Below are 25060 nucleotides of genomic sequence, written 5' to 3' on the forward strand. Positions count from 1 at the left end.
TCGATAAGAGGCGTTTTGGACATCGTTAACTAATAAGACTGTGACAACAACTTTTTCAAAGTGTCTGAGAGATATATGATCAGATATACGTGTGGCCTGTTTCTTTATTTTTCACTATGAAATTGAAAGAACAATGCCAGGGACTTAAAGAAATAATTGTTACATATTACTCCTTGGAGCTGTATCAGAACAGATCCCCATAGCTGGGAACCTCTTGCTTAAAAGAGCAGTCTGCGCACTCAGGCTTTTCAGGCACCTACGTGTTCTCTTAGGATTCCAGTAGACATATCCTACCAGAAATGCCAAAGAGAGTCCTTTAGGATGAAAGAAAATAACATGAGACATTAACTGGAAGCCCTTTGAAGAAAGTAATATTGATAATAAAAGTAGCAATAAATAGTAAATACAAATGCTAATATTATTGTATTCTTAATACATTATTCTACTTTAAATTTTTACATGATCTAAAATACAAATGAATAAACACAATCTTATGTATAACTTGTTGGGTACACAAAATATAAAGATGTAATTTGTGAGAAGAACCATATAAAAGGGGGAGGGGGGAGTTAGGGTATAGAAGCAAGGCTTGTGTATACTATTGAAGTTAAGTTGGTATCAATTCAAATTACATCATTATAGATTGAGGATGTTAAATATAAGCCCTATGGCAACCACCAAGGAAATATCTAAAAAATACAGAAAAGTAAACGAGAATGGGATCAAACTGTGTCTCTATGAAACATCAAATATACATGAAAAGAAGGAAGCAATGGAGGCAATAAGGGACATAGGATATAAGATATACAAAAGAAACAAATATCAAAATAACTGAAGTCCTGCTTGATCAGTAATTATTTAAAATGTAAATGTATTAAACTTTCCAATCAAAAGACATAGAATGGCAAAATGATTGGTTGAGAGGATTTTTTTTTTTCTTTCCCCACTTTAAATCTATCATTCTCATGCCGTTTGGCTTCTATGGTGTCTGATGAGAAGCCTGTTGTTGATCTTTTTGTGAATTCCTTATACGCGATCAGTTGTTTTACTCTTCTGTTTTCAAAATTTTCTTTGTCTTTTGTTTCCAACAACTTGATTCAAATGCTTCTCTTTGTAGGTATCTTGTAGTTTATCCTAGTTGGAGGTAATTGAGATTTTTGGATGTGCACATTAATATTATCATCAAATTTTGGAAGATCTCCTTTATTAATTCTAGAAATATTATCCATGTTCCTTTCTCTCTTTTCCCTCTGAGATTTCCACTCTGCATATGTTGGGATGCTTGAGAGTGCCTCAGAGGTCCCTTTGGCTCTGTTTAATTCAAAACATTGTATTTTCTTTCTCTGCCTCAGAGTAGATCATCTCATTTGATCTATCTTCGACCCACTCTTTCTTTACCTGCCTTCTCACACCTGCTCATGAACACCTTAAGTGAATTTTTCACTTCAATTTTCATGTGTTACAGCTCCAGATTTTCTATTCCTTTTTATATTTCTTTTGCTTTATTGATAGTCTCTATTTGGGTAGGACATCATTCTTCCGGTTTTATTTAGACATTTGCCCATGGTTTCCTTTAGCTCTTTGAGCATATTTAAGACCATTGATGTAAAATATTTGTCTAGTAACTACACCATCTAGGCTTCCAAATCCATGGTTTATATTAATTTATTTTTTCCTGTGTAGAGACCATTCTTTCTTGTGTATTTGTATCCTCAAATTTTTGTTGAAAATGGATATTTATTGTTATAATATGGCAATGCTGGAAATTAAACCCTCCTCCCCCATGGGTTTGTTTTTGCTGCTTGTTGTGGGTTGTTGTTGTTTGTTTGCTTAATGACTTCTTTTTTTTTATCTTTATTCATTTTTTTAATATTACATTCAAAAAATATGAAGTCCCCATATACCCCACCCCCACTTGATGACTTCTTAAATTATTTTTGTAAACACTATATTCTATGTTATATATGACCACTGAAATCTCCTTTGCATTGCTTTGTTGGCCAGCTAGTGAACTGAGAGAGATTCTCTTAATTTCCTGAAGCCAAAACTCAATTCCTTTCCCAGTCTTTGAAGATAAACAGGTATCTTCCTTAAAGTGGAAGTGGTAGATGAGAGCTCCAAGGAAATTGTGCTGAGTGTGAAAAGTATATGCACATGGAAACCTTTTCTACTCAAATTCCTTATGCTTATGCCAATATTGGAGTGTGAGATTATATGCCTTGTTTCATTTAAAACTCCAAACATATTTTTTATGATTTTCAAATATTTATTTATTCATATGAATGCAAATATAATGTGGTCACACCATCTATTTTGCCCCACAAAATTTATCATTAGCACCTGTGATTAGTTGCATAGTTTATCTTTATATCCTTAATTCAGAAATTATGATGAAGGATCACTGAATTTAAACTTTATTACCTCTTAAGAATTACAACATCTGAGAAATATCAGGAAGGTTCCTAAAGGCACAGGTAGTTAAAAAATGGATTGTTTCTTTGTCTGCCTGGTGAAGCTGTTGAGTTAGTTGCTAGCTTTTCTACCTTTCACATGAAGGAGCATACTTTGACAGATGGATGTGTCTCTTATGAAGTGGATTTGGCTCAATGGATAGAGCATCCACCTACCATGTGGGAGGTCCAGGGTTCAAACCCAGGGCCTCCTAACCCATGTGGTGAGCTGGCCCATGCACAGTGCTGATGCACACAAGGGGTGCTGTGCCATGCAGGGGTGTCCCCTGCATAGGGGAGCCCCATGTGTGAGGAGTGTGCTCCATAAGGAGAGTCACCCAGCACGAAAAAAGTGCAACCTGCCCAGAAGTGGTGCCGCACACACAGAAAGCTGATGCAGCAAGATGATGCAACAAAGAGACACAGATTCCTGGTGCTGCTGACAAGAATACAAGCAGACACAGTAGAGCACACAGCGAATGGACACAGAGAACAGACAACTGGGGAAGGGGGTAAGGGGAGAGAAATAAATAAATAATAAATCTTAAAATAAAACACTTGCTTTAAAAGAAGTTGATTTATGATGTTGAAGAGCATCTAAGTGAGGCAATCCCAATAGGTCCTATATACTTTCCTTGCTTTCTTTACCCCTCAGTATTTGGGAATATGGGTGGAATAAACCAGACTAATTTCTATTTTAAGCACAAACATTATTTTACTTCCTATGAAGATGGAAACATTATGGGTTTCATGTTCAGTCTATTCCTTTATGCACTAAATCTTAAAATAATTATTGGTAATTTTTCCAAGTGATGGAACTTTTTCATAGTTCCTAATGTTTTTATTAGAAGGATATTTTCTCTTGAAGGATTTCTCAACAATATTCAGATAAGACAATATGTATATGCAAAAGTAAATCATTTGATTTAATGAATCTTCATGGTTTATGAAATATTTTCATATACATATATTCATTAGTTGGGCTGGTGGGGGTGGTTATGAGGTGATCTAGAGAATAATATTTGACAGGAGGTAGCATGCTAGAGAAATGCTGAAGAACTATCCTGAGGATATGCCTTTTGACAAAATACAACATTGTTATTCCACTTCTCCCTGCATACTGGAAAAAGAATTCAAAAGTAAGAGTTAATCTAACTTTCTTGGCTCCTAGAGCGGTTAAGATGCAGGAAAGAAACTAAAATGTAAAAATAATTTAAAGTAAGTATTTTATTTGAAGTGGCTACCTCCTGAATGATAGGTAGAAAATGACTAGAAAGCCCAGACAAACTCCCAGACATACCATTAAAAGCGTGACTGTGTTTATTTATTCAGAGCACTGAAATAAGGTTGGAAAGAGGGAGAAGTGATAATCCCCTAAGGTACTAAAGTGCCACAAAGGAAAATAAATGCGCGTTTCTAAGTGAAAGAAAAAGTGAAGAAAACCCATTTCCACCTGCAGTTTCAACCACCAAATAACCTCTCACTTCTTCATAACCTTGACTTACAGTCAGGAAATGATTTACTGAGGCCTGAATTTTACTCCATTTCATGCAAAAGAAAACACAAGAAGACATTCTTAGTCTGTGATGAAGTTATTTAACTTCCCATTCAACCTAGAAACACCTTCCTTCTTTCTATCTTTCTATGTTCCTCTTCTACAGAACCACTTCTTTGGTCAGGTTTTTCATAAGAATAGCTACACAAGGGTATGCTCAGATGTATAATTTAAAAGTCAGATGACAATAGTCAGAAGTTTTCCAAGAATAAAGGTTGAATTAGCAAAGTCTTAATTAAGATGCCTAGAGTCTGTGACCCAAGTATAGAACAGGGGATGACAAGAAGTCAGGGGAATAATGATTAAATTACGTATGATATATGTGAATCAGTTAGAGAACAAAGTCTACCTACCACAGGTACACGACGCTCAGTACTGTGATCACAGAGGTCCATAGCAAAATGAGTATCTGAAGTAAGAAACATAAAGTAGATACAAATACTTAAAATATTTGAGATGTAGTTTTAAGATAGTAATTTTAAGGTATAAACTGAGGCTAGAAATAGCTTCCTTTTCTTGGGAAGACAGTCTAGTTTCAGCAATACGGGGTATTCAAACACCTGATTCATACTGGAAGGTAATCATAGAGGAGACCTACAGTGTTTCATTCAGTAAAATATTTTCTCATTTATTAAATATTTAAGTAAGATACTTTTCTTCATGCCAACGAAATAGAAATGAGCCTAGTTGTGTAACAAAATTTTAGACACAAATAGAAAAAAAACAGGCATAAATTTAGAAACAGAGATAGAAAAAAACAATTTCATGCATGTAATGAATGGTGTTTATAGTGAGAGGAATAAACTTGGAATAATTGCTTAATCATAGGAAAAGAAATTTGCAGTGCTCTAAATTTATTACTTGCACCCGAAGTACCTAACAAATCTGGAGTGGATTTAAGGGACAGTGTGGTTCACTGACACAGAATAATCATAGCTTAGCAGGCTATTAACTTCTAGGTTGGTGTGGTAGATTGAATTACGTACCTGATTTAGACATGTTCTTAATCTTAATTCATTTCTGTGGGTGTGATCTCATTGTAAAAAGGAGCTCCTGAAGATGTTATTTTTAGTTAAGGTGTGGCTCAACTGGATGTGGTTTGGTCTTGAGCTAGATTATTGGAGTCCTTTACAAGCAAAAAAGAAATCCAGAAAAAGTCAGAAAAAGCCAGGGAGAGGCGTCAAAAGCTGGAAGTCAACAGAACTGGAAGAAAAAGAAGAGGACATGGTTATGTGACCCAAGGCAGGGAGCCAAGCCAAGGAAACCAGAGGATCTCTGGCAGCTAGCACCAGAATGCTATAAACCAGAGAGAAAGCATTGCCTGGCTGATGCCCTGATTTTGGACTTCTAGCCTCAAAACCATGAGCCAAAAATTTCCCTTTGTTTATTAAGCAAACTCATTGTGTGATATTTGTCATAACGACATCGGAAAACGAAGGCAGTTGGAAATAGTATTTCCTTCAGAATTTTTGGTGAATTACTCCATTGTTTAGTTTCTGGTATTGACATGAGAAGACCAAAATTATTCATTTTGATTCTCAAAGGTTTATCATTTCATTTCCCCCCTTCCTAAAAGATAGTAATAGTGTCTCTTCATTCTTAGCACTCTAAAATTTCACAACAAGGTAACTTCTTTCATTCACTGTGTTTGTCCTACTTTCTCTGAGTGTTTTTCAGTTCTGGAAAGTTTTACTTTATCGTTTCTTTGAAAATTTCTTTCAGTTTCTTTGAAACATATTTTCAAAGTCTGATGTTGGACCTCCAGAATTGATTACTTAATTTCTTTATCTTTTCCTTCTTGGTTTATGTCTTCTTAATTTTTACCCTATTTGATCACCTACCCAACACTTTTATGAAATTTTCTATTTCTGCTATTACATTTTAACTTTCAAGAACTCATTCTTATTTTGTGAATTTTTTTGTGGTCTCCTGCTCTTATTTTATTGTTTCAATATCTTCTTTTATTTCTCTGAAGATGTTAATACTAATTTTTTAAATAGTCTTTTGATCTCTGCATTGTTTCTCTTTCCTCTCTATTGCTTTGCTTTCTGGACTAAAATGCTAAAACCTGACAGTACCAATTCCTGGTGAGTATGCAAAGTCACAAAACTTACCTATTGCTGGGGAAAATGCAAAACAACACAGCCACTTTGGAAAAGAGTTTGGCATAATTCTACACTCCTTAAATGTAGGTTGTCCATAATGATTTTCTTCCAAAGAATACAGTATAGAAAGCAGGGGAGCAGTTTACACTGGAGAAACCTGTTAACCACTATCTCAGCAGGTGATCAAGGTTGATAGCAATGATAAGACCTGTGGATAATCTGTACCCCTACTGTGATGGAAAATAGTACTTACCTCCTTGTTCTTCCTCCCCAAAACACATGCCCTAATCGTGAGAAAAACATACAAATCTCAATTGAGGAACATTTTTCAAAGCTGTTAAGATCATCAAAAACAAAGTTTGAGAAAGGATCAAAGCCAAGATAAGTCTAAGGATACAAGAAAACTGAATATAATTTGGTACCTTACATGGCATCCTGGAACAACAGCAACAAAAAAGATTAGATAATAACTAAGGAAATCTGAATAAAGTATGGGCTTTAATAATAATGTAGCAATATCTCATTAATTGTGACAAAAGTACCATACTAATGTTTGGAAACCTCTACATTATCATCATAGTTTTCGTTTGTAAATTTAAAATTGTTCTAAAATTAAGAGTTCACTGAGATTTACTGAAATACCATTTCTTATAAGATTTTCTTAACTAAAAAATTTGACAACTCATTCTTTCTGTCAAAGGTGAAATAGGCACAAAAATGTACATTCCTAAGGAGGAAAATTTGTCCATTTCTCACTACATTATATAAGCTTTTATCTGTTGATCCAGCAACCCCACATCTAGGAATTTACACAGTGACAACACAGAAATATAAAAATACATTTCCCTGAAACCTTTCAATGATATCTGAAAACTGTAAAATAAAGGGGGGGGGGGGGGGGGAGGGCGACTGAGGTGTCTAAATGCCCAGACATGAGATAGTGGTTGAATAAAGCACAGTACCACAGTACACATAGCAAAGTGATGTAAATACAGGAGAAGGCATGAAAACATCTCAATGTGGAGTTAAATGTGTGCAGTGTGAAAGAGTGAATCTAGAATGCTATTACATATCTTGGTAAGAAGATGGGGAAATAAAGAAATCAACAAGGGTAACGGATATGGCTCAACCAATTGGGCTCCCATCTACCATCTAGGCAGTCCAGGGTTTGATGCCCAGGACCTCCTGGTGAGGGCAAGCTGGCCTGTGCAGCCTGCTGACCCATGCAGAGTGCTGACCCATGCAGGTATGGGAAAAGCTGTCCCACGCAGGAGTGCTGGCCAATGCAGAGAGCTGATGCAGCAAGATGGCATAATAAGAGACACAGAAGAGAGAAAATGAGAAGATGTAGCAGAACAGAGTTGCTGAGGTGGAGCAAGAGAATAACTGCCTCTCTCCCAATTTGGAAGGTCCCAGGATAGTTTCCCAGAGTTGCCTAATGAAAATACAAGCAGACACAGAAGAATATACAGTGATTGGATGCAGAGAGCAAACAATGGGGGAAATGGGAGCAGAGGGAGAAATAAATAAATCTTTAAAAAAAAAGAAATCAACAAAAAATAATCAGTACTTATTGGCTCCCCTCTTGGGCTGTTCTGCTTACACAGAAAATAATTCTACAAATAGAATTTGGATTGGAATTTGGAGATATGACTTGAATGCCAGCTTTCTGGAATCTTAGTGGAAGTGGGAGTCTCAGGGCCTCATCTTTTAGTGTGACGATTGTCACTCAATCCACTTTTTATTCAGGTTTGCCCTGCCCAGGAGGTAAGCATCAATGGTTTCCCACATTATTATCTAGTCTGTTTCCAGGTTCCATAGCAGAGGGAAAGAATCTGATGTTTTACAACTCTTTGTTACATAAATTTTGAATTATACTTTCTGATTTTAGCTGCACTGTGAACCAGGCTATTATACATCAAGTATGGTAATTTGTTATAGAAATAACTTGCTAGTTGTGGTTTTCCTCCTTGCAGGTTTATATATCAGCTTTCTGAGACATGCCAACTCAGTTACTACTCGTTCATTTTTGGTTACTATATCCCAAATTGTTAGTTATATCTTTTTCCTGTCATTTTTTTTTTCATATTTGTTTATGGCTTTTCTGTTATTTACTGTAATTTTAGAAGGAAAGTTTAAAAATTCATACATTCAATTATTTAGTTGTCAGTACTTAAGTTTGGTTCTTAATTTGCAAAGTCCATAGTGTTTAAGTGAATATTAAGCTGTGGTTTACTTGGTGTGGATTTAGTGTCTGTCACCAAGTACTTTAACTTGGTTTCCTTCTCAGTGTTTTCTTTTATTCAACAAATATTTAATTTAGAATTTTCTGTAGACTAGCATCATAGTTACATATTTCTAAAGCTACTATAAACTGTCATTTACTTCAAGTGTAATAGGAAATCATTAAAGAGTTTCAATTTGGGTTTAAATATGATAATTTTAATTGGAAAGTATATCACTTCAGCTGCGGTGTATAAAATGAACTAACTATCACAGCAGAATGCCAAAGAAGTAGATAATTTTTGTAGTGGAGAAGAACAAGGATAGTGGCTTATACTAGGGTGTTATTAAAAATTGTGATGGGAACAATACAACTAACTTAAGGAATATTTTAAGATAAAGTTATGGGCCTTATTGATTGATCTGGGGGTGAGAACATTGTTCATATATTATTCCTGATAGGTGGGAAGTTGGCATTGGATCAGGAAGGCGGGGCTCAATTACCTCACAGAAGCTACAGAGAAAAGAGTCAAAAACTGTATGAGGTACCTGCTTTGGGTGTCAACAGATCAGGGCAGTTCTTCACACATCCCAGGAGGGTGAGGGACAGAAAACAAAGAACTCAAAATAATAAATGTGAGTTACCTACTCTCCTGGTGCCTGGGGAGGGCTCCCCTCCCCCACTCACAAGATATGAAGCTGGGGTCTAATCTTTGGCTCACTGCAGCTAAATGAGAGGGGAAAGGACATCTTCCACTCTGCCAGCTGTTTCAAAGGAGTGGGAGTCAGGGATTTTCTTCAGAAAATTAAGCCAGCAGAGCCTGATTTGAATCTTGGCTCTGGTCAGAACAAAACAAAGGAAAACAGAGATTGAAAGAAATACCTCCATGGAAACTTGTGTTGACAAGCAGTATCTGCTAGCCAATATGAAAACTGCATGGACAAAAACTGCTTTTGGTCCTCTTTGTGTCCTAACTCCTGGGAGAAAATCCATGCCCCGTTAGTGATTCTCTGGTCTGATTTTGATAATTTAAGCTGGGTGATTTTAAAGATTTAGGATAAGTTGAACCAAATATCAAAGAAGAGTTATGGGGGAAAAATCAATAGACAAGAAGGAGAAATTGGTCATTAGAGTAATTCACCAACACATTCAGTTACCTAGATATCAGCAAAAAGTTACAAACCATATTAGGAAACAGGAAGAGATGGACCAGCCAAAAGAACAAACCAAATGTCCTGAAGAGGTAGAGAATTTTAAGACAATTAATCAATGATAATCACAGGACTTTCCTAAATCTATTGAAAGAACTGAAAGAAAATTTGACTAGAGATAAAACATATTAAAAAGACACTGGGTGGACATAAAAAACAATTTGAAAGCCTGCAAAGAAAAGTAACAGAACTTATGGGAATGTAAGACACATTTTTATGGATGAAATTTAAATCATTAGAGGCACATAGGAGCAGACTTAAATTGCTTGAAGACAGAATAAGTGATTTTGAAGACAGAATATCCACACTGGAAAAGACAGGAGAAGAGAATGGAAAAAAATTGAAGAGGGTCTCAGGGAGTTGAACAACAGGTGAAATGCAGAAACATATGCATTATCAGTGTCCCCGAAGGAGAAAAGAATGGAAAAGCAACAGAAATAGGAAATAATAACTAAACACTTACAAAACCTTATGAAAGACATAAACATCAATATTTAAGAAGGACAACACACCTGAAACATAATAAATCCAAAGAGACCTACCATGACACACCTACTATTCAGAATGAAGAACATCAGAAATAAAGAGAAGATTCTGAAAGCAGCAAGAGAATAGCAAAGCATCACATACAAGGAACTCAATAAGAATAAGTGCTGACGTCTCAGCAGAAACCATGAAAATGAGAGAAAGTGGTATGTTGTATTAAAGAGAAAAATTGCCATCCAAGAATTCTGTATCTGGCAAAGCTGTCCTTCAAAAATAAGGACAAGCAAAATCTGATAGAATATGTTACCAAAAGACTAGAATTACAAGAGATGGTAAAGGGAGCCTGAAATGAAAATCAAGGGCATGAGACTTGAGAGGAGTCTAGAAATGAAGATTATTAGGAAGGGTAAGGTAAAAAAGACAGACAGTAGCACAATATGACAACAGAAAGCCAAAGGACAAATAGATGAGTAAGTAATGCCTTTACAGTAATAAAACTGAATGTTAATGACTTGACCTCCCCAATCAAAATACATAGACTGATAGAACTGATAAATATATATATATGAGTGATCTATATGTTGTCTACAAGAGACATAAGGACACAATCAGGTTAAAAGAGAAAGGTAAAAAAAGATATTCCATGCAAATAGTGACCAAAAAGAGCTGGAGTAGTGATACTAATATCAGACAAAATAGATTGGAAATGCAAAACTGTTATAAGGGATGAAGAAGATCCTTACATATTAATAAAAGGGACAATTCATCAAGAAGATATAAGTATTCTAATTATTTATGCACCTACCATGAGTTCCCCAACATACATGAGGCACACACTGGCAAAGCTGATGGGAGAAATAGATGTCTCTACAATAATAGTTGGAGACTTCAATACATCACTCTTAGTACTGGATAGATCATCTGTAGAGGATAAATAAAAAAAAAAGAGAGAGCTTGAAGAATATGATCAATGAACTAGACCTAACAGACATCTATATAACATTGTACCCCCAAACGGAAGGATATGCATTCCTTTCAAGTGCTCATGGATACTTTTCCAAGATAGACCATATGTTGGGTCACAAGACAAGTGTCAATAAATTTAAAAAGATTGAAATTATATGAAACACTTTCTCTGATCATAACAGAATGAAGTTGAAAATCAATAATCATGGGGAAAAGGGAAAAGTCATGAATATATGGAGATTAAACAACACTTTCTTAAATAATAAGTGGGTCAAAGAAAAACTGTAATAGAATTCAGGAAATATCTTGAGATGAATGAAAATGAGAACACAACATATCAAAACCTATAGGACACTGCAAAAACAGTGGTGAGAGAGAAATTCATAGCCTTCAATGCTTACATTAAAAAAGAAGAAAGAATTAAAATAGAAGATCTACCTGCACACCCGGAAAAACTAGAAAAAGAACACTAAACTAATCCCAAACCAAGCTGAAGGGAAAAATAGTAAAGATCAGAGAAGAAATAAATGAAATCAAGAACAAAAAAAAAACAGTTGAGAGAATCAACAAAACCAAAAGTTGGTTCTTTGAGAAGATCAACAAAATTGACAAAGCCTTAGCTAGACTGACAAAGAATAAGGAGAAGACACAAATAAATAAAATCACAAATAATAAGAGGGACATTGCCACTGATCTAGCAGAAATAAGAGAGATCATAAGAGGATACTACGAACAAATGTTTGCCAAAACCTAGACAATCTAGATAAGATGGATAAATTCCTAGCAATACACTGACCCAAGAAGAAACAGACCTCAAAGATCCAAACACAAGTGAAAAGATTGAAAGAGTCATCAAAAATCTACCAAAGATAAAAAGCCTCAGACCAGATGCCTTCTACCAATCCTTCAAAGATGATTTAATACCAATCTTGCTCAAGCTCTTCAAAAAACTTGAAGAGAGAATGCTACCCAACTCATTCTTGAAGCCAGTATCACCCAATATCAAAACCAAATAAAGATACTATGAAAAAAGAAAATTACAGACCAATGTCCTTAATGAATATAGATGCAAAAATTCTCAGCAAAATATCTGCAAACCAAATCCATAAAATGCATTAAGAGAATTATTAACCACAATCAAGTGGGAATGATACCATTTCTAATAGATATCATTGCCAAAACACACCTGAAAAATCAATATTCTCCATATTCTTGACCAAAATCAGCTAAACACTTGTCAAAAAAATAAAACTGTAGTTTATTTTCCAAGTAAAATATTTGCTTATATGAAGACAGAAGCCTTATAGCAATTGAATTCCTTTCCTTCTCAGGATGGTAGATTAGGTTCTTTTTCTAATTCTGAAAGGCTATTTAATTTTACAATTTTTGTTTTTTGTGGTGTGAATTTTACAATTTTACTAGTTTTTAAAATGTTTTTACGATTACCCTGCATATCAGCATTATAAGTCTTGATATTTTTATGTTTGAAAGAATTTTAAAACATGCAATTCTGTAAAAGACAATAATTTTAAAATTATTAAATGTTTATGCTTTGGTTAGTAAAAATAAAAACTGTTTAAGTTGAATGAAAAATCAAATCAAAAGTTAAAAAGTACTTATATTATTCAAAAGATTTGTGAAAGATAAATTTGAGTTGTTTGCAGATTATGCATTTTAAACAGGACACCAAAGCTTTGCTGTAGTAAGGAAGCCAGATCACTTGCACAATTGGGAGTAGCTTCAGGCTTCTATGGATGGTAATTAATATTGATATATGCATATCTCATTTTATTACCTTTGCTATATTGCACTTCCCAGATTTTGTGTTTTTTACAAATTTTAGTTAAATAAACAATTTAAATTTAAATTGAGTTAAATATATAATTTAAATATATAAATATAGAATATATTTTAGTTAAGTATATTAATATAGCATATTATTAAATATATATTAATATATTCAATTATATATTACTAGTCATGTGTATTCTTTAAGAAATCCTCTTTATAAAAACAATATTGATTATGGACACAGGTATCATAAAAGGAACATTTTCATGGACTGCTAAAGTGGGAGTATGATTTGATATCACATTTGTTTAAACAATTTGGGATTATGAGTGGAGTTTAAAAATGTATTCCTTGAAATATAACTTCTGGAAATATTTCTAAACTCAGACAAGAATGATTATTTTCTGATATGTGGAAACAGGAAATATTTATAAGCAAGAGGTAGGTTAAGTAAATAATGGTAAAGCTGTTCAATGAAATATTTTGCAAGAATTAAACACTTTGCAAGGTATATTAATACTATATATAATAAAACCTAAAATGAAAAAAGTGGGATAACAAATTGCAATTATTGTATTATTGCAATCAGGACTGTCTTGTTTGCTGCATTGGTAAAGTAATGAGTCAATAATTCTGGCACTGCTCTAAATGTTTGCAATTGGATGTATCTCTGACTTGTTTAATCCCTGCTGAAAAAAAACAGCCCTTGCACCAGGGAAATTTGTTTGCTTCACTCCCAGAAAATAAACATACTAGGGAAAAATGCTGATATTTGATAACTACTTCCCATTCTGTGATGTTTCCTTCCAGCAATTAGAGTCATAATTATCCTCTATTTCCTCTTGCCTTCTATATATCCCAGGCAAAAAGTAATTATACTTGTGATTGCTACTTCCTTCTAATTCTTATACTTATTGCTTATGAAACTGTATGTGATTAACAAAAGAGGTAAGAGTGGACTTTCCAATTTCTGAGACTGCACATGGATGTAGTCAATTATGAACATCACTAATCCTTCTCCACTTGCTAGTATGCTGCATGAAGACAGCAGCACCTGTTCAAACAATCAGAGAGAAACCAGCAGAGACAAAATTGGTGGGTTTGTGTAAATCTGTTTGTGGAGGAATTCTATTTTGAGGTGATCAAATTAGATGCATCTGACAATATGCCATCTGGTTAACAGAGACCAGATAGTCTTCTTTTGAGACATACTCAGGAATTGATAGTCTGAGAAGAAAAGAATGAGGTACATTATTTCAGCAAAAGAGCCTCTGAATGTGAGCAAAATGACCGTATAGCATGATTATATTATATTTCAATTCAATTGAAAAAACTGCAATTTGAAAGGGTGGCAATTTGGATATTTTTGTTATTGGAAAAATAATACATACTCATCTGAGTCAATGTCCATCCCTAGAAAATCAATGTTAATATTTTGGTATATAGTTAATGTGTTGAGGGATGCAGCATAATTTGACATTCCTGTCTTTGGGAAACCACTCTCTGTCCAGTTCCACAATAATAATCCTGAGTTACAGTGTTTTAGGTAGAGCCAACATCTTCTCCTTAAGGCAGTGATTAGGCACGCTACCCCAGTACAGCCACAGTACTCCTTCCATTTGAATGAGGTATTGGTTGAAAATGGCCAATTGAACCAGATTGCTTAACTTGAAAAACTTACATATATTTTCCCAGAATTGTTGGTTAGAAAGATACTTTCTTCCTCTGTTGTGAACAATAAGTATCTGGTGAGACTCAGGAAATTTAAGGAAAGGTATGAAAAGTCTGATAAGACCAATGACCACTTGGATTCAGTCATATCTGAAGTAAGTTACTCCAGATTTTTCAATTAAGTGAGACAATGTTTTATTATTGATTATAATTATCATAATTTGTTTAAACTATTTTAAGGGTTTGATACTTACAAAATAAAACCCTCCAAACTAGCACAATGAAACTCTAAGACCTAGGTAATAGGGAAATCTGTTTTAGTAATATCTGCATATGTCTTTGCTGAAACACAAAATTGGTGATTTTATATAAGTACTTACACAATCATTTAGAAGGCAACCACTTAAAAATATGAAAATCATTGTAGCTTTCAAGCCATAAATATAATTATTTGGAAGATTTGGCCCATGGGTCATAGTTTGTCAACCTTTGTTTTACAACACATCATGACATCAACCATATCCATGAAATGCAGCATACAAGCCATCATTATTTATAGAAAGCTATTATGAGAAAAACAGGAGAAATGCTGATGAAAATTCTCCTTCCTACAAAATCAGGAGCTATGCAGAACATGGAATCAAAAATTTTAAAACTCTTACACTTTTACTATACACTTTATTGTTTACATATGTTTATGTAGGAATGATAAATTTTAATAAAATTTTTTAAATGAAAAATTTGAAAATTAATGACAGATAAAGGGAAAAGAGGAAAAATGTATTTGTATTTATTTGATCATTTTTATGTATTTCTCTTCTGCATTCAATTTGAACGCAGAGGAGAAATACATAAAAATGCAAAATTCATAACAAAAATGAAGATTATCCAATGAAGAATAGATTTAAATTAACATAAGTAGTATTGAAGAAAATGTGGAAATCAACCAAGAGAATGAAAATAGGGTAGAAAAAATTTAAAAATGTTGACAAAATAAAAGACAAGGAAAGAAGATTCAACATACGTAAAACTAAGTCCATGAAAAAGAAAAACAATGAAATAGACATATTTAAAAATATAAAACAAGAAAAAAATTATCAAGAATTAATATGAGTGAAGAAAAGTAGAAATGGTCAGAGAAGAGTTGATAAAAAGGATGAGAAGCAAAGAAAATCTCACATAGATAAAATTTGAATCCCTGAAAAGGAAAAGCAAAACAATAGGACAGAACTTATATTTAAATGTATAATCCAAAGAAACAAAATTCACACAGTAATTATAATATAAAATAACACAATAAAGTAGAAACTAAAATATGTCAAAATCAATAATTGTATAAAAGTTTGACCCTCTTACACACAAAAAAAATCAATTCATCTCAGAAAGGAAGATTCCATTATGTTCTATATAGAGTAAAAACATCAACACCAAAAGATATTTAAGAAGCGATAACTAGCATACCATCTTTTGTGTATGGTATTTATATGTGTGTGCTTGTGTATATGTCTGTTTATGTAAATTTTTTTTTGTTTTGGAAAAAAAACAAGAATAATATATATGCTAGGCAATCAGAAACAATTAGAAAAGCAGGGGGGTGGTAATCTGATAGAAGACAAAATAAACCAAAACAAAAAAAAAAAAAAAGAGGAAAACCGATAAAACAACATAGTAAACCAAAAGAAAACATGTAAGAAAATAATAACACCAAAGAAATCTGAACATCATATATCCAATAAATGAATTACACAAAGTGTATATAAATAATCTTCATAATTCAAAGTTATAAACATATAAGAACCAAATAGCAAAATAACATCTTTTAAAAGTAGAGACTAGAGGAAATGTAAGGAGAGATAAATAAAAAGAAACTCATGATAGGAGAGTTTAGTGTATCATTCACAGAACAAAACAAATGAAGAAAATTTACAATAAGTAAGGGTATAGAGGCCCTACACAACATGATTCATTAGGTAGATAAAATAAATACAAATCAAAATTTATTCTCTGATAATAGGAAATAACCCTTTTCTCAAGTACATGTAGCCTTTACAAAAAATTACATTAGGTCACCAGGATAAGCTTTGTAAATTTCATAAGAAACAACTATTTCAAAGAAAAAAAAATAGCCAAAAAGTCTAAAATTTAAAACAAAATTTTAAGAATCCCCATATGTGTGTGTGTGTGTATATATATATACACATATATATACACACACATATATGTATATAAAGAATCCCCATATATCTGAAAATTTTGAAAAAAAGAAATTTTATAATAAACCTCTCTTAGGTGAAAGGGTAACTACAAACTGAAATTATAGAATTAAAAAATAATTTAAATAACAAAGCACTATAACAAATAATGAATATACTTAAAGCAGTGATAAGAAGATACAGCATAGCCTTAAATACTTCTTTGTATCAAAATAAAAGATCAAAAATGAGATAATTCAATTCTCAACTTAAAACGCTACAAAACAACAGGGTAATCCAAAAGAAAGTATATAGGAAATTAACAAAAATACAAAAGAAATGATCAAGTTAGAAATTAGGAACTAGTAAATCTATTTACTAAATTAAAACAACCTGGACTTAGAAAAACTAAAATAGACAAAGCACTAAATAACATAAGGGGAAAAGAAAACACAAATATCTAATACAAAAAAATAAAATAAACAGGAAATATTAATAGAAACAAAAGAAATTTAAAATAGCATAATGAAATCTTCAACAATCTATTAAAATAAATTTGAATATAGATGATTTCCTAGGAAAATTGAGTTTACCAAAATCGGCACAAATAAAAATAGAAGTTATTAAATGCAACAATTTCTAAAGGAATATAAAGGTAATTATAAAATAATTATTACCACCCACAAAAGTGCTAAACTGAGGTGCTTTTACATGGGATTCTGCCACAACGTCAAAAGAACATAGTTTTCCAGTTCTACATAAATTTCTACAGTACACTGTAAAATAATGAGAACTTTCAAATTTTGTTTTGAATTATATATAGAGTTGATAGGTGGATTGATAATGACAACACAAATTTAAAATGCAGACCAATACCACTCCTGAATATTAATGGACAAAACTGAATTTAATGTTAGCAAGCAAAATCCAAGTCTGTATTAATAAAATATTATACAATGACTAGATGAGATTTATTTCAGAAAAGCAGAGTTAATTCAATGTTAGGAAACCCATTAATATAATACATCATATAAATAAATAATAAAATAATCACACCCATTTGGGCGACTGATTTTTCACCAAGCTGTTTAGAAATTCAGTACAAAAATCATACTTTTTTCAAAAAATGCTGCTGAAACAATTAAATATCCATATGCAAAAAGTTGATGTTGATCCATACAATACACATCATGTGCAAAAGTTAACTCAGAAAATACACCTAAGTGTAAAACCTAAAATGAAAAAACTTCCAAAAGAAAACACGAAAAAACTCTGTGACCTTAGAATAGGAAAAAGTGATACATAGAAGGACCAATTGATAAAAAATGTAAAACCATCATTTCTTCAGAAACCACATTTAAGAGAATTAAAACATGAGCCATAGACTGGAAGAAAACATTTGAAAATCATGTATCTGACAAATGAATTATGTGAAGCACGTATAAAGAATTTTCAAAATGCAATAAGAAAATAAACAACCTAATAAAAATGGGAAAATAATTGATTCACCAAAGAAGATACACAGATGGCAAGTAAGTTAATTGATAGATGTTCAACCTAATTACCATTAGGAAAATGACATTTAAATTCACAATTAACATAATTATACACTCACTGAAATGGAGTGGATCAAAAAAGGCTGATCATATCCATTATTGGCAAGGGGGTGGAGGTACTGGAACTTTTTATACTTCTGGTAGAAATGTGAAAATGTGCTACCACTTTTGCAACCAAAGAGATATTTTCTTAAAAAGTAAATACACAGATACCATATGATCCAGCCATTTTTCTCCTAGGTATTATCCAAGTAAAGCAAATACTTGTCCATACAAAGACTTGTACAAAAAATGTTCATGGCAGCTTAATTTCTAATAGCCACAAAATGATGTATGAAAAAATATATTGTGGTATATCCATACAATAAATACAACTGAACAATAAAATTGAATGAACTATTGATACATGCAACAATTTGGATGAATCTGAAAATAAGTTTGCTGAGAGTGACACCCAGGCAGAAAAGGGTATATACACTAAGATTCTATTTATAAACAATTCTAGAGAATGCCAAATACTCTATTGTCACAGTTGTTGCTTGAGGATGGGGGTAAGGTAGGGAGGGTTGACAGAGAGGAACTTGAAAGTGGCAGAAGAAAACTTTTGGGGATGATGGGTATCGTCATTATTTTAATGGTATTTATGGCTTTGTGAATGTGTGCAAATTTCAGTCAGCAAGTTGAGCACTTCAAATACAGATACATTATCATATGTCAATCGTTCTTCATTGAAACCATTTTCAAAAAGGAATAGCTAGGAAATATGAAAAAAAAAGATTTAAAAGAAACTTCTTTATTTAAATCATATGGTACTAGAAGATAAAGAGTAGTTAAACAGAATATAACCTCCAAAAATAGATACAGACATACGAAAGTTTTGTATATGATTAAAGTGTCATCTTGAAATAGTGGGTAAAGATAGACATTTTAATACATGCCATTAGAGCAACTAAAAAATCATTTGGAAAAAACTAAAGGAAATCTATAACTCCATGCATACATGAGAACAATCTCTAAATGGGTCAGAGATTTAAGTGTAAAAATGAAACCATGCCAATCCTATAAGAAAACATAACCAAATACCTCTATAACCTTGGTATGATTCAAATTTCAGACAAAAAAATGAATATATTGATAAACTTGACTAATATTAAAAATTAGCATAACAGAATATATAATAAGCAAATTCCTAATACAAATCACAAAAACACTACTTGCAACACATATAACAAAAAAGCTTATTTTCAATAATATATAAAGATACCTTACAAGAAAATATGCAATAAAATGGATGGAATAAAGGGCAAAACATGAAAAAGCAATGAGGCAGGTTTTTCAAATTCATTCATAATAAGAGAATTGCAAACTAAAACTATGCCGAGATACCTATTTCACATATTAGATTGGCAAATAATAAAGAACTTGATGACATATTCTGTTGCTGAGGCTGTGAGGAAACAGGCATTTTCATACAGGCAATTTCATGCTCTTATGCTGGTGGAATGCTAACTTATCGTGGAGCCAGTTACTTTATGGTTTGTTCTTGGAACACAAGTTCAAGAACAACAGAAACTCTCAGCAACTGATGATGTTTAACTTACACAGCACAAAGAATCCAAAAGAGCAGGGGAATATATCCCACTGTGGCTGGTCTACTGGGAAGGCAAAACTTCTGGGATCAGCATCAGTGGATGCCCCCTCCAAGCTCCAGTTTGAGTAGGGGAGGAGAGAGAAATAGCCCCAGGGTGGGATATTTATACAACACAAGGGGAGAGGGCCCAGCTACCCAGAGTTCCCACCCTGATAAGCAACCAGATGAACCAGGAACTGCTTGTTGCCAGATTGGGGTTTAGGTTCTGGTCAGGCCTCTCCATTAGACCTAACATCTCCTGCAGAATGGAAACATTTAAAACATCTGCACACAATGGAAAAGGAGTTGGTGGGGGGTGATGTCTCTAGGCGTGGCCATGCTTTCCCGGCACTGATACAACCCTAGGGAGAAATTTGCAAAACCATGTTTGACTCAGCAATTTAAATTCTAGGAATTTTCTTTGAAGATGTACTTTAATAGTATTAAAATATACGCCAAAGTTAATTATTGCAGTAGTTTTATAACTGCCAACTTTTAAACAACCTAAATCAATTATTACATAGGAGAATAACTGAATAAACTATGGTAAATTTTCACAATGCAATACTATGCAGCTATAAAAAATAATGAAGGTGATCACTATGATCTGGCATGAAATGTTTTCCAGAATATATTATATTTCACAAAATCAAGGTCCAAGCAAGAATTTAAAGTATTCTACCATTTGTATATGATGTGTGTGCATACATGGGTATAAAATTTTCCCATTTTTGGGGAAAAAACAAGAAGAGTTAAACATTTATAAAATATTTGTTATAACCAAGTGGTAGGTGGGGGCAGAATAGAAGGAGTGGGAAAAAGTGATATTCCTCTAAGTATATATTTGGTTTAATTTTGACTTCTGGAACCATACCGATGTTGCACATATTCACAGAAAATAAAAGTACATTAACAAGAATGGAAATATAAAAACAATAGAGTATTTGACATTACAAACCTGCTCAATTCTCACTGCCTATACATCCTTCTCCTCAACTTCTACTTGAGTCATATTGAAGGGGGCTAGTAAAAGAGGGAATCAATAGACAGAACTGGAACCTGACAAAAAGTCCACATGGCCATCAATACCCACAAGATGGCTGCTGGAAGACCCTCACGAGATTCTGCTGTTTGGAATGAGATTTCCTCTGGAAGCCAGGAGAAGCACCGGATATTCTCTAGGGGCCTTATCATTGGGCCTTCTAAGAAGCCGGGGGAGGGGGGCGGTGAGGGCTTGATGGGTGGAGGAATCAATCAAAACAGCAAACAGCTGGGACTCTTCCCCTGTCATTAGCAAAGGAAAGGAATAATTAAAAGTTTGAAAGGCAAGTGGGAAAGTCAACCTGCCCAGTCCCGGTGCCTGCCCTGGTTCCTGTTCCTGCCTTATCCTGGTCTTCTTCGCCCCAGCCTGCATCAATGCTCAAGTAAACCTGGGCTTTTATAATCTATAATGGGGAACTGTATTCTGTAAATGAGTCTTCTTTATCACTCTTCAGCCCTTTCCTCTCTACCTGGGACCCATGAGCTGAAATTTTCTCACATTCCTTTCCCCTCCCTACCTTAATAAGTAACTGGCCTAATCGATGTGCCTTATTCTTGAAATTCATTTCTTGCATCTTTGTCAAGAACCTAGCTAAACTCTTGTAACAATATTTCTAAAGGAATATTTGATGATCCTACTCATTCTTTATAATCTTTCTTTGGTTGTTAGGACACAAGTCCAAAACTTAACGTACAAAATGTACATATTTTTGTCAGCCTCTGCTTATTTTTAGGAACCATCAGAATTTCTACATGAAGTTCTTCCATGAGTTGGAATTATCAAGAAATCTGGGGAATTAATAAGAAATGGCACCCATCATCTTCCACCACAAGATATAGAAGGAGCAAGAGTCTGACCAGTCTTCTGTAAACTGGCAGGATTGCCAGCAGTTCCTATATAAAATTAAAATATCTTAATCCAAGGTTTTCCCTCCAGTAGTACATCCTCACTGCATGTGCAGACAACACAGAAAACAAATCATTAGTTCTGAAGGATAATGTGGGAGGGGAGATGGAGAAATTGCAAACAAAGAAAAGTTTTCAGGGTAAGGAATATGTTTATTATCTTGATATAGTGTTGGTTACATTTATGTACATACATGTTGAAAATTATCAAATCACATATTAAATTATATGTAGTTTATGGAATACCACTTATAACTCAATGTGATAAGGCAAATTCAACTATGCCTTTCTGTTCATTCCCATCCATTCTTTTCTGTCTTCAATAACTTTACATTTGTTAATCGTCCAGTAATTTAGTGAGGACTTAAATATTCACTCATGATCAATACACATTTCAGATATGATAAAATATATTTGGTTAAAAGAGACATAACTTGTCCAATATTTAAAGAAGGCCATGATTCCTTCAACTATTTTCAAGATTATGAATGAGAAATCACACAATAAATGTTAGCTATGGAGAATTATACCCATAGAATTAAAGAATGCTAAGGCTGAAAGGAAACTCAGTGATCTATTAGTCCAGCAACAATCTTTTATAATCTACAATTCATTATTTAAAATTTTAGAGCTTTGGTAAATTTGGAAAATTATTTTATATTAATAAATGGATAATTAATGAAGTGACCACTAAAAATAATTATAATATTATTTGGCGCCTGTTTCATTATCATTTTGAAAAAGCAGAGTATAATAATTCTAAAAATTAGTATGGACTTGAGATTCTGATCTCAGAATTAAAAATAAATAAGATAAAATTAGTTTGCTTAAAGGCTTACTACATTGTTTTTATTTTTATAATTTCATCTTGAATAAATGAAAACTTGTCCAAGCATGAGGTTTCTGCTATTTTATCTAGAACAAGTCCTCCTTTTTATAAAGTAAGACAATGAGAGCTATAGGACATATGTGACTTTCTCATATTCCCATGAATATTGCATTCTAGATACGAAACTAAAGTCCAAGTTATTGGACTATCAGATCAAAATGTTTCCGATATCACAGAAGGAGACTAAAAGAGAATAAAAGAGGAAAAGAAAGGAAAACATTTCTGCACTCTTCACCAATCAATTATTTGCATGATCATCTTGTAAATGGACATTTTTGGATTTCTTTATGATGAAATTGCAAGAAAATAGCTAAATTTTCTAAAAAGACATTTTCTTTCAAATTCATCTCTCAGATCTCTATCAGAGAGATCAGATCAACAGAAGTTGGAGGTTGGTGGCGGACTTGACCCAGTGGTCAAAGCGTCCATCTATCACATGGGAGGTCTGCGGTTCAAACCCCAGTCCTCCTTGACCTGTGTGGAGCTGGCCCATGCACAGTGCTGATGCAAGCAAGGAGTGCCGTGCCAGGCAGGGGTGTCCCCCGTGTAGGAGGCCCCAATAAGCAAGGAGTGCGCCTTGTAAGGAGAGCCACCCCGCATGAAAGAAAGTGCAGCCTGCCCAGGAATGGTGCCGCACACACGGAGAGCTGACACAACAGGATGACGCAACAACAACAAAAAAGAAACACAGATTCCTGTGCTGCTGACAACAAGATGACACAACAACAACAAAAAAGAAACACAGATTCCTGGGCCGCTGACAACAACAGAAGCGGACAAAGAAGATGCAGCAAATAGACACAGAGAACAGACAACAGGGGGTGGGGCGGGGGTGAGAGGAGAGAAATAAATAAATCTTAAAAAAAAAAAAAGAAGTTGGAGGCTTAGTGTGCACAGCCTGTGGGAAATGTACAAATTGTGTACCTGTTTTCAAGTTTTAGTTTTTTTCTTCAGGAACAGATGATTCTATTCTCTGATAAGTATTATATGTGCTAAGCACTTTGTAGATATCTCTCGCTTATAAAACGCATGCTCTTATTTAAAAATCGAAATCAGATGGGATAAAAGGAACACTACTACTTGGAAGATCTTTCAATGATGACTACATTGAACTGAGGTCTCCAAAAGCTATTTCCATCTGGAATCTCAGAAAGTGATATTATTTGCAATAAGGATCTTTTCAGGGGTAATTGAGGTAAGGATACTGGTATGAGATCAACCTGGATTAGGGTAGGCTCTAAACCTAATAACAAATACTTGGAAGAGAAGAGAAAGAGAAGCAGACACCAGGGATGAACTGAGGGAAAAGTGGAGGCAGCGACTGGAGAACAGCCGCAAGCCAAAGGACACCAAGCATGATCCAAAGCCACCAGCACCCAGGAGAAAGTCCTGGGGGATTCTCCAGGATGAACCAACATAGCCAGCAACCTGATTTCAGAAACCTGGCTTCCAGAACTGCAAGAAAATAAATTTCTGTTGTTTTAAGCCACAAATTTGTGGTAATTTGTTAAAGCATCCCTAGGAGACTGATACAGTGACCTTCAAGGCTCTGTGTCAGGTGTGGTCATAGGGGATGGGTCCTGAGTCACTGTATTGAGCAGAGGTGCCTTAGAGAACCACCTAATCAGTAACTTCTTAATGGACTCATGCATGAGGAAGCCACATGAATCATCTTACGTCACTGAAATTTGGGGCTTCTTTTGTTTTCTTTTCTCTCCTCTTCTAAATAGTATTTTGCATACAAACTGGTAGAAGTTTGAGTTTATTAGCTTTGTGAAGGGGTCGTAGCCTGTACCTTTTTTTTGTGGCATGTTGAGGGTTGTCTGGGCACAGACACATAAGTAGTGTACTGGATTTTCTTAAGGGTCAACAGTCTTGGAAAACTCACATTGCAAATATAGTCCAAAGTGACATTTTTGCTCCAAGAAGAATTAGTCATACTGGGATTGGAAGTGGTTATTGTGGTTGACTGGAAATTCCCAATACAAGCAGGTAAGGTGGATATGCGTCCTTTTGATGTATTTGGGATGCTTTCAAATGTCAGAAACAGAAAAACAAGCTGAAACTGGCTTTCATACTAAAAGAAGTTTATGGGTTCAAATAGCTAAGTCCAGAGGTAGAGTTGATCTCAGCTGTTTTTTTATCAGAACTTTGCTTATATTCTCTCAGGTGTTCTCTCCTTCATGAGTCAATTTTGTGCATTGGATGGCTTCCTCATGGTATCAAAATGGTTTCAGAAGTTTCAGGCATCACACCAACCTCTGTCCTACCCAGAGAAAGAGACAGTATCTTTGTCCCAGCAAAAGACTTAGATTTACTTTGGACTGACTTAGGCATTTCTAACTAACCATGGTGACATGAAAAATTAGACATGCACAAAGAATTAA

Source organism: Dasypus novemcinctus, chromosome 7, assembly GCF_030445035.2.
Source record: "Dasypus novemcinctus isolate mDasNov1 chromosome 7, mDasNov1.1.hap2, whole genome shotgun sequence".
Taxonomy (NCBI): domain Eukaryota; kingdom Metazoa; phylum Chordata; class Mammalia; order Cingulata; family Dasypodidae; genus Dasypus; species Dasypus novemcinctus.